The sequence below is a fragment of the Carassius auratus genome, chromosome 20 (assembly GCF_003368295.1).
Source record: "Carassius auratus strain Wakin chromosome 20, ASM336829v1, whole genome shotgun sequence".
NCBI classification, from domain to species: domain Eukaryota; kingdom Metazoa; phylum Chordata; class Actinopteri; order Cypriniformes; family Cyprinidae; genus Carassius; species Carassius auratus.
In genome coordinates, this window is record NC_039262.1 from 27,564,559 (window position 1) to 27,578,437 (window position 13,879).

Here is a 13,879-nt window from a genome sequence, read left to right on the forward strand (position 1 = left end):
TAAGTTGTACGTTTGAAGGAGTATTTCTGTTCCAAAAATACTACTTCCGGTTTGTCACAAGTTTGGGAAAGTTTTTTTCGAGTATGGCTCTGTGTGACGTTAGATGGAGCGGAATTTCCTTATATGGGTCCTGAGGCACTTCTGCCGGAAGAGCGCGCTCCCGTATAGCAGAGCACTGAGAGCACAACAGACTTCACTGATCAGAGCGAGAGCGTCGCCAAATGTCACAAAAGAAGTGTGTTTTTGGTTGCCAGGGCAAGACAACCCTGCACAGATTACCAAAAGAGAAACAGCATTAAGGGACCAGTGGATGGAGTTTATTTTTACCGAGCATCAACGGAGTTGTGCAAGTGTTTGTGTTTGTTCCCTGCATTTCGAAGATGCTTGTTTTACAAACAAGGCCCAGTTTGACGCCGGATTTGCACATCGTTTATTTCTTAAGGATAATGCAGTCCCAACGAAAAAGGGTCACGATCGTGTGTTGGAACCGCAGGCGGGGAGTAAAACTGCTTCAAATATCTCTGCCTCCTTGTTAGTGCGTCCGCCTCCCATGCCAGAGACCCGGGTTCGAGCCCCGCTCGGAGCGAGTCGTTGCTGATGCTGCTCTCGTTCAGTTTCAGCCTCGGGATCTGATTCTGGATCATAAATAAACGGCTGAATCTGACTGTAAGCCATGGTTTGATTTGGATGATGTTTTTTTCCTCACGGTAATGTCACAGCTTCCACATGCTCTCAACGCAAAAGCCTACTGACGCTCGTGATTCTTTAGCTCCGCCCACACGTCACGCCACCAGCCGGTCGTGTTTTTCTGGGAAAAATCAGTACAGACTATCTTTCTCCTATGAATATAATAAAACTAAAGGCTTTTTGGAGTTATGAAGGATGCAGTACTACTCTATAGGTACTCAAGATTAACAGGAGATTGAGTGAAAACGAGCATTTCACCCCCCCTTTAATACTTTATATTTAACGTGTTCGTTTATGCCCAATATTAGTGTCAAACTGTTGGATTTTAAAATAAATCTACTATTGATTTTCACCGTTGACATTAGGGGTGTCCATGGTTAACCGGTTAACCGATTAACTGTTAAAAATTGCGTAACCGAGTGAAACATTTTGCTCGGTTAAGTGACCTCAATGGCGTGCATTGAATTTAGTTGTAATACATTTTTGCACCACCAGAGCGCTCCCAGACATTTGTAATGTCCACAAGAAGTAGTAATACATCCGACTATATATGAACTAACTGTTTTAAATACAGTATTTTATATTTAACGTTAGTTTATCAGTATGTTTGAAAGTGTATTTTTTTAATTATTGGTGATTCCATAGTCTCTCTCTCGTGCACCTGCACGGTTTAAAACACCAGATAGTTCTGCTACGACAAGAACAAAGAGTCTCTCTTGCTCCACACATGCACGATAATATCATGTATCGTCGATCTCACGGGCTGACCATATAACGATCTGAAAAATGACCATATCACCCAACACTAACATAATACATCACCAATGCTGACCACTAGCACTGACAGTTTAGGCTGAGGAGGCAGAAGTCAGGAAATGTCCTACAGCTAAAGGACTTTATTCCTTCCTTACATACTGCTTCATAGCTGCTCTTCACCTGCAGCTCACACCTGGCTCGTCTCTCCAGGATCTTCCAAAAGGAAGACGTGGACTTCTTGGCCTTCAAGGAACAGTTTGCAATAGCAAAGCAAGTGAGAGAAGACATTTGACTGAAGATCATTTGAAATGCTTCAGGTTCCTGGTCATGCTGGTCAAAGCTGATCCAGTATTTGGATGACCCAGCCAGCTTGGGTGCTTTCACCATTTCCACTGAGCAGGAGAAGGACAGGAGGAAACAACCAAAAGGTGGAGACAGGCAGCAACTCTGGAGGAGGTTTCGTTTGGAGGTCATTACAAAAACATCTCTGATCACTTTTCCTTTTCATTCATTCATTTAATACATTCGTTCAAGTTTTAAATCAGGTAATGGTCCCCTACTTAATGACCTGATGCGTCAGCTTGAGGTGAGGTTTCTGAGCTGGAGGTCTTGGACACTGACCACGAGCAGCTCACGCTCACCTGAGGAGGCTGGCAGGTTAATTCCTTCCTGTGGATGCCAGCACGGTTGTGGAGGAGTGATTATCAGCCTTAAGGGCCGTTCACCCCAAGAACGATAACTATAAAGATAACGATATTAGCGTCCACACCTGCGAACGATATTGTCTGTGTATTCTAAGCGCACACTTAGAAATTCTTTAAATTCTGGAGCTCATTACAGCAGGATTGATTCTGATTGGTTGGCAATGTTTTTATCATTCATCAGGAAAAAATAATTCTGAAAGTGATTCCAGAGATATTGTTTCTCTGTGCCTTTATCGTTATAGTTGTGGTGTGGACTGAGAAATGTCTTTATCGTTATCTTTATAGTTATCGTGCTTGGTGTGAATGGGCCTTAAGTCCTAGGAATATTAAATGCAAAAACCACAATTGTACACTGTGCCAGTGATTACACAGTCAATGTGTTGTGAATAAATGTTGTTTATATTGATTTACCAAGTTTATGTGCACTCTTGTCATTTTATCTCCCTCTACAAATGCACAGATAGAAACAAGCGCCTGCTGTGTGCCGCGTCTATAATAACACCATGTATCTGTAGCACACCTGCTCCGTGACACTAGCAGAGAAACATCCACTGATGATGCTACATTCTCCAAACCTGCTGAAGAAACAAACTCATCGACATCTTGGATCACCAATTTGATATTTCTGGGAAGCCTCTCGTCAGTCCACAGCTGCAGCATCTACAAACATCAGCCATTTCTTACTAAGATCAGTGTTGGACAGCTCAGAGACAAACGCTTTCTCTTGTCTTTCGCTGCCCCTTCCAGTTGCCGGGGCTCAGGGTTGCTATGGAGACGGTCAGTTCCTGGTTACGCATGCAGTGTGTGTCATGTCAACTCAGCAGCAATAAAAGAAGGTCACAGCGAGAGGACACACACACACTGGATCTGCACGATCGCACCCGCTGGGCTGGAACAAATTGCCCTCATTTAAGAGTTTTAAATAAACTGGAAACATCCCTGAATACACTCCACTCCAGCGAGAACTGAATTATTCATGACGCGTTTAAACATGCGCATTTGAGGAGCGAGTGTCCCGCGAGTCTGCGACCTCTGTGTGTGTGTGTGTGTGTGCGTGTGTGTGTTTCACGATCTCTCATCAAACAACTCCTGCAGCTCCAACACGCTGCCATCAGGAGAATCACTGCATCATATCAAAGAAGATCGAGATTCAGCAGAAGACCTGACAGAAAGCTCAAGATATTAATAATATAATGTTACATGCAATGATTGTAACACTGAATCTGATTACCATTCTGTTCTACTGTCTGAAAACCACTCAGCAATCAGACTAGATTTTAGATAGTAGGAAATAAAAATGAAATTGTTTTTATATGTTCACTGGACTAACACCTTTCCATTCATATTTAATATGCCAATAACACTCAATTGTTACACTTTAACCGCAACAATCCTAACAGATGTAGTTCAGTTTTGACTCCAATCCTGATGGGGTTTTTTGGGATTTTACCCCAATCCTCTTGACTTGCATTATTCCAACAAAGATGCAATTACAACTGCATTCAGACAATATTTTAATGCTTTTTGTATGCTGCAGTTTTAATATTTTAAAACAAATTTAATTTATTCACAGTATACAGTAAATGGGCCTGAAAGCTCAAGCATCATCATCATATTTGGGGTTTAGGCAAACAAAATATTTCACAATCCCTGAAAATATCAAAATATCTGAAAGTTTCAGCAAAAACATAAATGCAGCAAATGCGGTTTAACATGGTTTACATTCCAAAACCTAGTGAGATGCCCATGAAGACTGCCTCTATAGCCATCACTGATAGAGAGAGAGAGAGAGAGAGGGAGAGGGAGAGGGAGAGGGGGGGGGAGAGAGAGGGAGAGAGGGAGGGAGAGAGAGAGACAGAGAGAGAGAGGGGGGGGAGAGAGAGAGACAGAGAGAGGGAGAGACAGAGATAGAGGGAGAGAGAGGGAGAGCGAGAGCGAGAGAGAGAGCGAGAGAGAGAGAGAGAGAGAGAGAGGGGGAGCGATGATATTTTTCCCAGGACAGTGACCTGAAAATGTCACTGCAATGAGCTCAGTGGAAAAAACTTCATCCAGTGTGACAGAGGAAACACAAGAAATGTTGTCCTGCAGGATTCAAAGCACAGAGCAGAATATGTGAGCACAAATTTCTCTTTATGGAGAAACATCATTAAACTGGGCTCAGATCCAAAGTCTAGTGACTCTTTCAATGTTGAAGGACTTGTATTGTTGAGATCTGATCCCCCTGAACTGCTTCACACGGCTCTAGTGAAGAGTGAAGTTTCCCAGCTGACAGCTGGACTGATCTCAGTGGACATCTTGAGCTGATCAATGAGAGGAAGACCGATGTAAACACACACACACACACAATCACATCAACGCTCGAGCGGCTCCAGCGTGAGATCAGCAGCCGAACACTTCCAGCTGTTTGGATGGACCTGCTATCTGACATGATGACATCATCCGAGGCGGTGCTGGGACACACGTGGATCCACCGAGGACTGGAGGACTCAAACACAAGAACACGAGTCAAGGGTGTGAGTCCAGATGCACACAGCTCAGATCAGCACTGATCTTGACCGTCTTTTTAAACTTCCAACACTGATGAACCTATCAGCTAAAGATGTGCCTCAGGAAAAGAGGAGCTCAGCTCAAAGAAACCCCTCTTCCAGCACCACAGGGAGATTCTCCCAGAGTTTACGAACATTAACAACCCTCTACACTGCAAACATTAAAAACTTAGCTTTTTATTTTCAAGAAATCTACTACTAGTAGAGCTCAGATTTGTTCATCATCCACCCGTTCCAGGTTAAGACATACAGACATTTGTTAATGAGGTTTAAGAGGAAAATCATCCCATGAGCAAACACTTTTTGTAATCTGTGCTGCCATCTGTCCCACACAGCCTTGTGAAAAAAAACCTCTTCAAAATGTTCATATCGTCCATTTGGCATCCGTCTGATTCCAACATCAGAGATTACAGAGGAGCCCAACACAACATCAATCACATTATGAAAAGCTCCAGTGTGTCACTCCTGAGCCATCAAACACCATTCAGATCTACAGATGTGCTCAGAAACAGTCCTGATGCCATTCTGTTTGATGTCTTACAGCTGCTGTGTGTCTCATTTGTTTGCATAAACACCATAATATGCTTGCAGATATTTAGGAAAAAGGTTAAGATCACATGCTTGTTTGTTGCCAGTTATTCTGCTTTGAAATGTCTTTTTGTTTTGGTTTGTGGGACTCCACCCGGGTTGCCAAGTTGGTGGAAAACACAGCGTACTGCAGCCATGGAAGCCAACAAACGAACTGGGTCAGAGGTCACAGATACTACCGGATCTAAAACAGATAAATCAACTCATCGCCTTACAGCGCTTCCTCAATCTGGCGACCGAGTCTGAGGAGGGGCGGAGAAACAATATTTTGAGTTTGGACTGCTATAGTCATTTCAGCTGCCAGCTGTCAGGATTGCATACTGCATTTACTGATGTTCGGTGAAATTTCACAGGCAAAATCCAGTCATTCCCATCAGAGTTCTCATGACTGGGAATTTTACACAAGGATGAAAAATGTTTGATATGTTTGAGTCACTCATGCAAATTCACTACACGGACCAAAATCCTGGTCTGCTTGGTTTGAATCAAAATGACTGAAGCAAACATAACGACCACAAAAAAAAAGATATGATTCTCATGATCAAGGTTGACAAGCTGCCAGCAAAATATGTTTTTTCATGTCTTTCTCTCTAATCTTAACTTGCAGAACACAGTATTTATGGCCATTTATATATATACTATATTACTGTGTAATGACCATTCAGTGTTTGGTAGAGACAGATCTGACACCAGAGAAAACGAGTCACAAACCAGAGCATGTGTCAAGTTCACACTGGTTTGAGATTTGAGAGAGGAACAGCAGAATAAAGCTGTTCACATAGAGGCCTGATCAGCCCTGACAAGGAGAAAATCAGACAAAGAGATCACACACACACACACAGAGCATGGATTGAGATGTGCTGTCAGCTCTGAATGCCTATTGTGCTCCGCTCTGGTCTCTCGTTAGTGCAGCGAGCGGAACGAACTGGTCTCACTGGGAGGGCTTCAGCGCCACACAGGTGCACACATCACCTCAGTAACCCTTCACCGAGGTAAACTTGAGTTCAGCTTACTGCACACACACACACACACACACACACACAGCTTTCATTTCTGCCACGTCATCATCACCAAACAGAGCTGCAGAAATAAACCAGCTCACACTCAAAACATCTGTGTTTACAGGACACCCCAAATCTTCAGGATTTGAATAGAAACATGATAGAAATACACAGAAGTCCCTGGTCAGAAACACAGTCAATCTTAACATTATTTAGTGGGGAAGAAATAAAAGTGATCTCACTACATGCTTAGATTTGATCAAATTGTGCACTCGTGATTTTTCCAGAGTATATTTTGCTGCTGAACTATCCACTAACCTAATTTATAATTGTATCTTTATCACAGATTTTGTTCATTTGTTATTTTTTCTTTGTTTAGCAGATGTTTAGCAGATTTAAGAATTCACAAAAGAATGATGTGGTCAACACACAGAAGTTTTAAAAACTGATCTGTGCTGCATTGGATTGGGATCGAATCCCTTCTGAAAATAAAGGTAAGGAGATCAGATGTAGATGTGCAGATCTGAACACACAATCATCACGTGATCATCACCGTTCTGGACAGAGCTGCAGTCAAAAGATGCATTTTAACACTTCCACATCCAGTGTCGATGGGTTTTGGCTAAACATTTGAAATAAGGTCTGTGGTTACTAAAAGCTGTTTCATTCTTGGTCATAACATATACTGTAATCCATAAAAAGCTAACTATTTCTAAGTACAAGTGCTTCATTTCTCCCTCCAGAGCCTCCTCCAGTCCAGACAGATCCAGCAGCACTCTTCAGGACACGAGCGAGCCGCTCTTTCAACTGCTATCAAGCACCGTGATCTGAGGAGCAGCACATTTTATCCAGATGACTTCTTCTCTTGTGCTTCAGGTGAAAGGTTGGCTCTCTAAACTGGCGTCCTGCGGATAAGCCGTTTTTAACTACGCTTGGGAGCGGGCCAAACCCCGAGCCGTTCCTCTGCTCTCCTTCTAATCAGTCTGAAAGAACAGCTGATCCGCTCTGGTACGGTCTTACTGTCACTGAGTGAGCTGTACATGTCACTCAGACAGCTCATCAGACCCCATCTTCATGAGATCCACTGGTTTGGTGAGAGCTGAACTGGACTGAAGTCTTGCTGCATGATGTAACACCAGTAGCTCTCACAGAGATATTCCCACAACCCTTCCGAATGGTTAAGCAATCACTGTCCCAGCATGCCCCAGAGTCCTACAGGAAACGCACCCTCAGACCTGTCCCCATTTCCACCCAGCTTATTAAACACCAGAGCAGAACGCTTCAGTGCAGTGATGTGAGAGGAAACACTGCTCTCAGCAACAGCTGCTATTAAAAACTCAGGCTATGAAGACAATGATGGTTTATCATGGCACTTTTGAATCGGTCATATATATATATTTTTCACTGTTTTAGAGGTTTAATTAAAGGGTCACTGAACACCATTTGAGCACGGGTTAGTTCACACTACATGGTGTGCAGAGGAGCGGAGGGGGAAGAGAGGAGACAGACAGTTTCAGTTCACCCCATCCAGTTAAAAACACCGATAAATGCACAGCCGATTCACACTCTGCGTCGAAAACATATATAATGCGCTTGCACCGCTGATAACATTTAAAGCTTATTCTGTGGCGTTTATATAAAGCTTTTGATGGGTTGTGTCAAGGAGCTGTAAAACCGGTTACACTCATGACAGAATCGCATTTGTGCCAAACTCTTATTACAAAACGAAAGAGCAAACGCTCTCTTTCGATCCATGAGTGTTTCTCTCAGTTAATGTGTGGGACGTCATCTCAGTCTCAAGCGTCTGTCACAGCAAATCAGCACATGCTGCTGTGAATAATTAAGCAAAGCGTCTTCTCATAGGATAAGAACACACAGTCTCATTAATAATTTAATACACACCGATGTGTCAATGTACTACAGTCACAAATACAGTGACATCAACACAATGTAGATTTTAAACCCGGAAGATGAAAATGGCACACAAAAAGATCTTAAAATTAACCAGTTTTCTCCAACAATTAAAATTAAAAGATGCTAACATTGTCTTCTATGATATGCAACACAAACACAAGCTAAAGTCTCTTTAAAAGCAGTCTGGAGTTTCATGACCCTTTAAATTGTAATTAGAGCCCGACCGATATATCGGCCGGCCGATATTTTCAGCTGAATATGAGCTTATTGCATTTAATCTACATGAGAAACAGAGTCTCATGCTTCTCTCATGTTATGAGTGTTGCATAGTTTGCCCACCAGAGGGAGCTCCGCAGTTGCAGAGAGTCTGCAACTCCACTATAGAAGAAAGCAATCAGCCAAGCCACAAGAGATGTACTGTTTATACGGTGAGTCTGTCATTCGTCATGTGAGATGATTTAGTTCATACACTGTATATAAAAATGCTGTGGTAGTTCTAGCTAACGGTCCTATCATTATCACTTCTAAATATTCTGTAACATCACTTACAGCCGCTAATGCATTGCTATATTATATTAGCCACAAAGCTAATACCATGTTTATCAGTGGAAGAGCGCGAACGTTAATAAGAGGTCAAACTATAACTTTAGTGTTTATCTTATTCGAAATATATCTGCAGTGTTTCCCACATAATGACCGCGTAAGGGGCCGTTCACATATCGCGCCTAAAAATGCGTGGAAAACGCTAGGCGCGCCGCTTTCTGCTTCTTTCCAAAGCGCTCGGGCAGAAGCGCCCCTGAGGCGTCTGCCTTTGCTAAGCAACCATGACCTGCTCTCTCCATGAAGAGGCGGAAATTTCAGCAAAGGATAAATGGATTTGCAGCACTAAAAATCGCTCGCAGTAGCTCTGCTGCTGAATTTATTTCAAAATGGCAATCCATATACAGCTATGAACAGCTGTTCTTTAATCTTGGCTCAGTTTTCAACGTTGTTACGGGAAAGGATGAAGCTGATTGGTTAGTTCTTGTCACATGACCCGCGGTGCGCTTGCGGCATTCTGAAAAGTTGAGATGTTTTTAACTCGATGCGGTGCGGACGGGCTATCATTACTATCAAAAAACGGGCGTGTCGCACCGCGTACTCGTCGCTTCCCTGCACAAAGAGAAGAGGAGAAGATATACGGGTCCGTTGTGAATGTGTCTGTGAGAGCAAATATAGTGCAGTTACAGTAACTACAGTAGGTGCGTCAGAAATGATTAAACCAGAGGGGACATGTAAATAAATGTGAGCTGAACACTGGCTTTTTTCTTTCTTTTTTACAGATTGTTTCGAAGCAGCTTTACAGACATAACAGGAAAATTTTGTAATAATATTGTTAAATATAAGTAGGTAATAGGTCATACCTATCGCTTGACATATATATATATATATATATATATATATATATATATATATATATATTATAATTTTATACATTTTTGCCTATGTAGGAGATCCCTGTTTATTATAATTCTAATTCTAATAATGACATGATTAATGATACATGGTGATATTATGATATTATTATCGGTCGGACTCTATTTGTAATCGGGTGTCTAATCAGTTGAACTGTCTGTTTTAATCTCTCTGGACTGGGTAAGATGATTTACATAAATGTTTTATAAAAAATTATTAAAAAATCGTCTACATGAATAACTTTTAAAAGATTTAATCAATCTTCTAAAATCTACATCAAATCAATTACTTTCATTTTTGACAAACAAAATGCTGCAAAACAGACGTGTATATAGTAGTTTAAATGAAAGCATTGATATATAAAGTGTGTGATGAATTCTTTGGTTTGGTTGTGGTGAAGAGCTCAAATGAAATCTCTGCAGGTCATGTGTTCCTCCAGGGAGAAGCAGACGAGCGTCTGTGTTTCATTATGTTCAGTGCAGCACATGCAGACTTCACATACACACTGCTAATTCTCTGACACTCCATACTATACAGAACATTTCAGTTTTATGACTGGGTATTGTGACTGAGCTGATGTTGTTTATGATGCTTGTGTCTGTATGAAGAGACATGTATCTCTGTCCAGTTAATGATAAGTCAAAGGGTGATGTCAGCTGGGACGCTCAGAGACCCAGAGCACATAGACAACAAACACCCACAACTTCTGACAGACAGCTCTCCAGACCTCGCTGCAGTCACCTGAACACTGCTCCCAGGGATCACATGAAAATATCAGGTCATCCCAGATCTACAAGAGCTTGTTTCTACATCAGATTTGGAGAAATATGACATTGCATCAGTGTCTCAGCAATGAATGCTCTGCAGTGAATGGGTGCCGTCAGAATGAGAGTCTGATAAAAACATCACAATAATCCACAGCACTCCAGTCCATCAGACCAAAGATTAAACAAATCCAGCATTTAGACGCTTTTAACTAAAATAGGAGTCCATTATCCATAATAACACTTCCTCCAGTGAAAAAGTGCTATGTTCTGAATCAGGAGAGAAATCTGCACAGATCAAGCAGACAGTATGTGTCTGGATTTTGATGCGAGAGACAACAGGAGATGGACTTTATTATGGATTATAGACTCATATTATAGCTGGAAGCTCTCATTCCACTGGTGAGCAGGGGAGGGAATGATAACATTTCTCCAAATCTGTTCCCATCAGGAAATAAACTCATGGCACAGAAATGCTAAATGTTTTCCATAAATGTGCAGCTTAGATGAAAACAGCTTCAGTGATGCTCTGATGAAACTATAGGTTTGTGTTGCAGGGTGACATGTGGGAGACCCAAACAACGCAGTTAAGATCTGTCACAGTTACCAAGCAGAAGAAAATGATACTGTGTGCTAATATAGTAACATCAACCTGAAGCAGATCAGATGAAATTAACTTCAATTATACAGCACTGTGGCTGTATAACTGACTAGCATGCAGCATTCTCCCAATGCAGTGAACAACCAGTCTAAAAACACAAGCTAACAAACCAAAACAGTGACAATGATTTTCACACTTAAACCATGGCCCATGTGCACTTATGACACACGAGTGAAGATGCACAGCAGACCGGATGTGAAATTGTGTGTGTGTGTGTGTGTGCGCGCACTGAAGGGACGCTGCACAGGTCTGACAGATGGTCTGGGGATAAAGCTTCACCGGTGGACTCAGGGAGCAGAAAACTGTCCAATTGGGGGTAAAACCTTCACAGCTCACCCAATAGAGATCCATACTCCACCAAAACCCTGACACTCGAGCACACACTAATAATCCCTTCAATCGGGTGCCGCGGTCCACATGACGTGTCGTTTCACATGGTCAAAACTAGCCCTGAAGTCCTGCGACAGTGTAATGGGAACGAAACCGTGCATTCACTCTTTTAGTGGCTGTTTCTTGTCAAATATTAGCACGTACACACATCACATGATCCACACTGACACTTACAAATGCAAACATCTTCTACTGCGATACAGAGCTGCACATGCATTAGACAGAACTAGAAAGAAGCTTTACAACAGTGTGATTCACACAGGAAAAACAGTCTGCATCACACCATCACATGCACTTTGAGATGAAGCACTGTTTCATACTGTGTGCACGGTGTGATGAGAGTATCTGCTTGTGTCCCGTGCAGTCCGGGTTAAGATCCCGTGCTGCATGCAGAAACACTAACTCACACTGCATGATCTGGTGCACAACAGACATCAAATGATTCATTCCATCAAAAAAGTTATATCAAAATAACTCCATTTATTAACATTTATTTTAATAAAATAAAAATGTACACATACTAAAAAAAAAAACCTTAAATATTTTATTAGTTTACTTGCATGTCATTTGACCGTGAATCAAGAACAGAGAACTAAAGACCTCCGAGGGACTTTCAGGAAATATTTTAAATCAAAAGTGTTCGGCGCCAAAATCACTGGCCATAAAACAAGATAGCTCACCCATAAATACATCTACTCACCCTTGTGTTGTTTCTTTCTTCTGTTAAACACAAAAGTATATTTTGAAGAATCTGGGTAACCACACAGTTGACGGTAGCCATTGACTTCCATGGTATGGAAAAAATACGTTTTAGAAGTCAGTGTGGACAAGCTGTTTGGTTACTATCATTCATCAAAAAGTTGTCTTGTGTGTTCAGCAGAAATAAATTCATATGTTTGAAACAATCTGAGGGAGAGGAAATATGACAGAACAGGGTGAACGATCTGCTCCAGCACTTTGGTGAAGGGTCAACTAAAGAAATTAGGACTGGCCTTCAGAACAAAAAAAGGCCAGGCTGTCCATAATGCCTGCCAAAAAAACAACAGTTACTATCTTTAATGTTTTTAAATCGTGTAAACCTACTACATTTTTAAACAGAGTATGAGCTTAAGAATAAAATAACAGGCTTGCAGCAACTACATTTTTAAAGTAGAGAAAAAAATAACAACAGCTTTGAGGCGTGCTTTTTTCGGTGAAACGTGCTTGCGACGCGAATAAAGCGACGTTTCGTCGCGTCGCTCGCAGTGTGTGATGTAAAAAGAGCACATCTGGACTGAAGCTTTGGCGTCAGAGAAACGCTCGCGCACACGCACACACACAGGGCTGTGAGCCTCGCGTCAGCCACGTGCCACTGAATTTTAACCTCAAACAAAAACACGGTAAGAGGATTTTAACTGCTTCCAGTCGCTTGAAAATGCGCTGATGTTATGCAGCGTCACATCCAGATGAGTGAAGCAGTTAAAGAGTTCAGGCGGGTAAAGCGCTGTTAAAGCAGACAAACAGCAGTGATCGGTGTAAACATCTCGACTGGAGATTACATCGTTACATAAAGACGCCATATGGGATTTGAGAACTGTCCATATGTCACATATTGTGCAGCGCACACATTTACTGTAACGGAACACACGTCGGGTTCGCTGGATTAACGACATTTCCAAACACCACAGCAATGCGAACAGCCCACGACGGGCTGTAAATCATCGTTACACGAATCATTCGAGACACAGATTCACAGAGTGACCATCCCAAACACTGCCCGCCAGAAAGAAGCCTCACTGTTGAGTTAATCGAGTATTAATCTCGCAGCTATCGGCGTTATCTTTTGAACGACGTGACATCAGACTAACGGCTCATAATAAAATTCTCCTCAGTCAGCTCCTTGTGGAATCAGCTTTTGGAAATATACACACACAAAAACACTGCTGATATGATTAAAAACAGCCAAAATCGCCGTACCTTTTGCAGTCTAGACGCGCTCGGCGAAACTTTGAGGATGTGGTCTCCGGTTAAAGATCCTCCGACAGTTTCAGAAATGTAAAATTGAAATTCCCACACCGAAATCTTTCTGGGAGAAAAGCCAACGTAGTGAGACATGCGAACCCTCCCCTCTACGAGCGCACTGGAGCCCGCCTCCGCGTCGCTGATTGGCTAGCGGAAATCGAACTCGAGGTGTCATTGGCGGGACTCGCTGTCTGTTTGAAATTCTCGCATTCAATTGGTGGGCTTTGAGAGTTGTTTATAATAAGGATGTTGACTACAAAAGGAACCTCGACGAAGACTGAGGACTTAAAGAGAAACAGCGCTCACTAGTGGATATGATTAAAGCAACACGAGAAGAAAACTAGATAAAAAGAAGAAAACAGTGAAGAAATCATTAACTTATTATTATTTTTTTGTATCTGTACAGTTGTTA

The 13,879-nt window shown here is 42.1% G+C and overlaps 1 protein-coding gene across 15 annotated transcripts in view; it reads right to left on the bottom strand.

Annotated features, from left to right (window-relative positions):
- Positions 1–13,584, bottom strand: part of LOC113037695 (protein 4.1-like) — a 75,404-nt gene extending 61,820 nt beyond the window's left edge. For 9 of the 15 annotated variants that reach the window (XM_026195019.1, XM_026195017.1, XM_026195013.1 and 6 more), the window contains exon 1: positions 13,423–13,583. The gene's annotated coding sequence lies outside the window, so the exon portion shown is untranslated. Of the gene's footprint in view, positions 1–13,422 lie in introns of all 15 variants that reach the window. The other 6 variants (XM_026195024.1, XM_026195023.1, XM_026195016.1 and 3 more) reach the window with 2 other exon arrangements.
- Between the last annotated feature and the right edge of the window lie 295 nt (positions 13,585–13,879).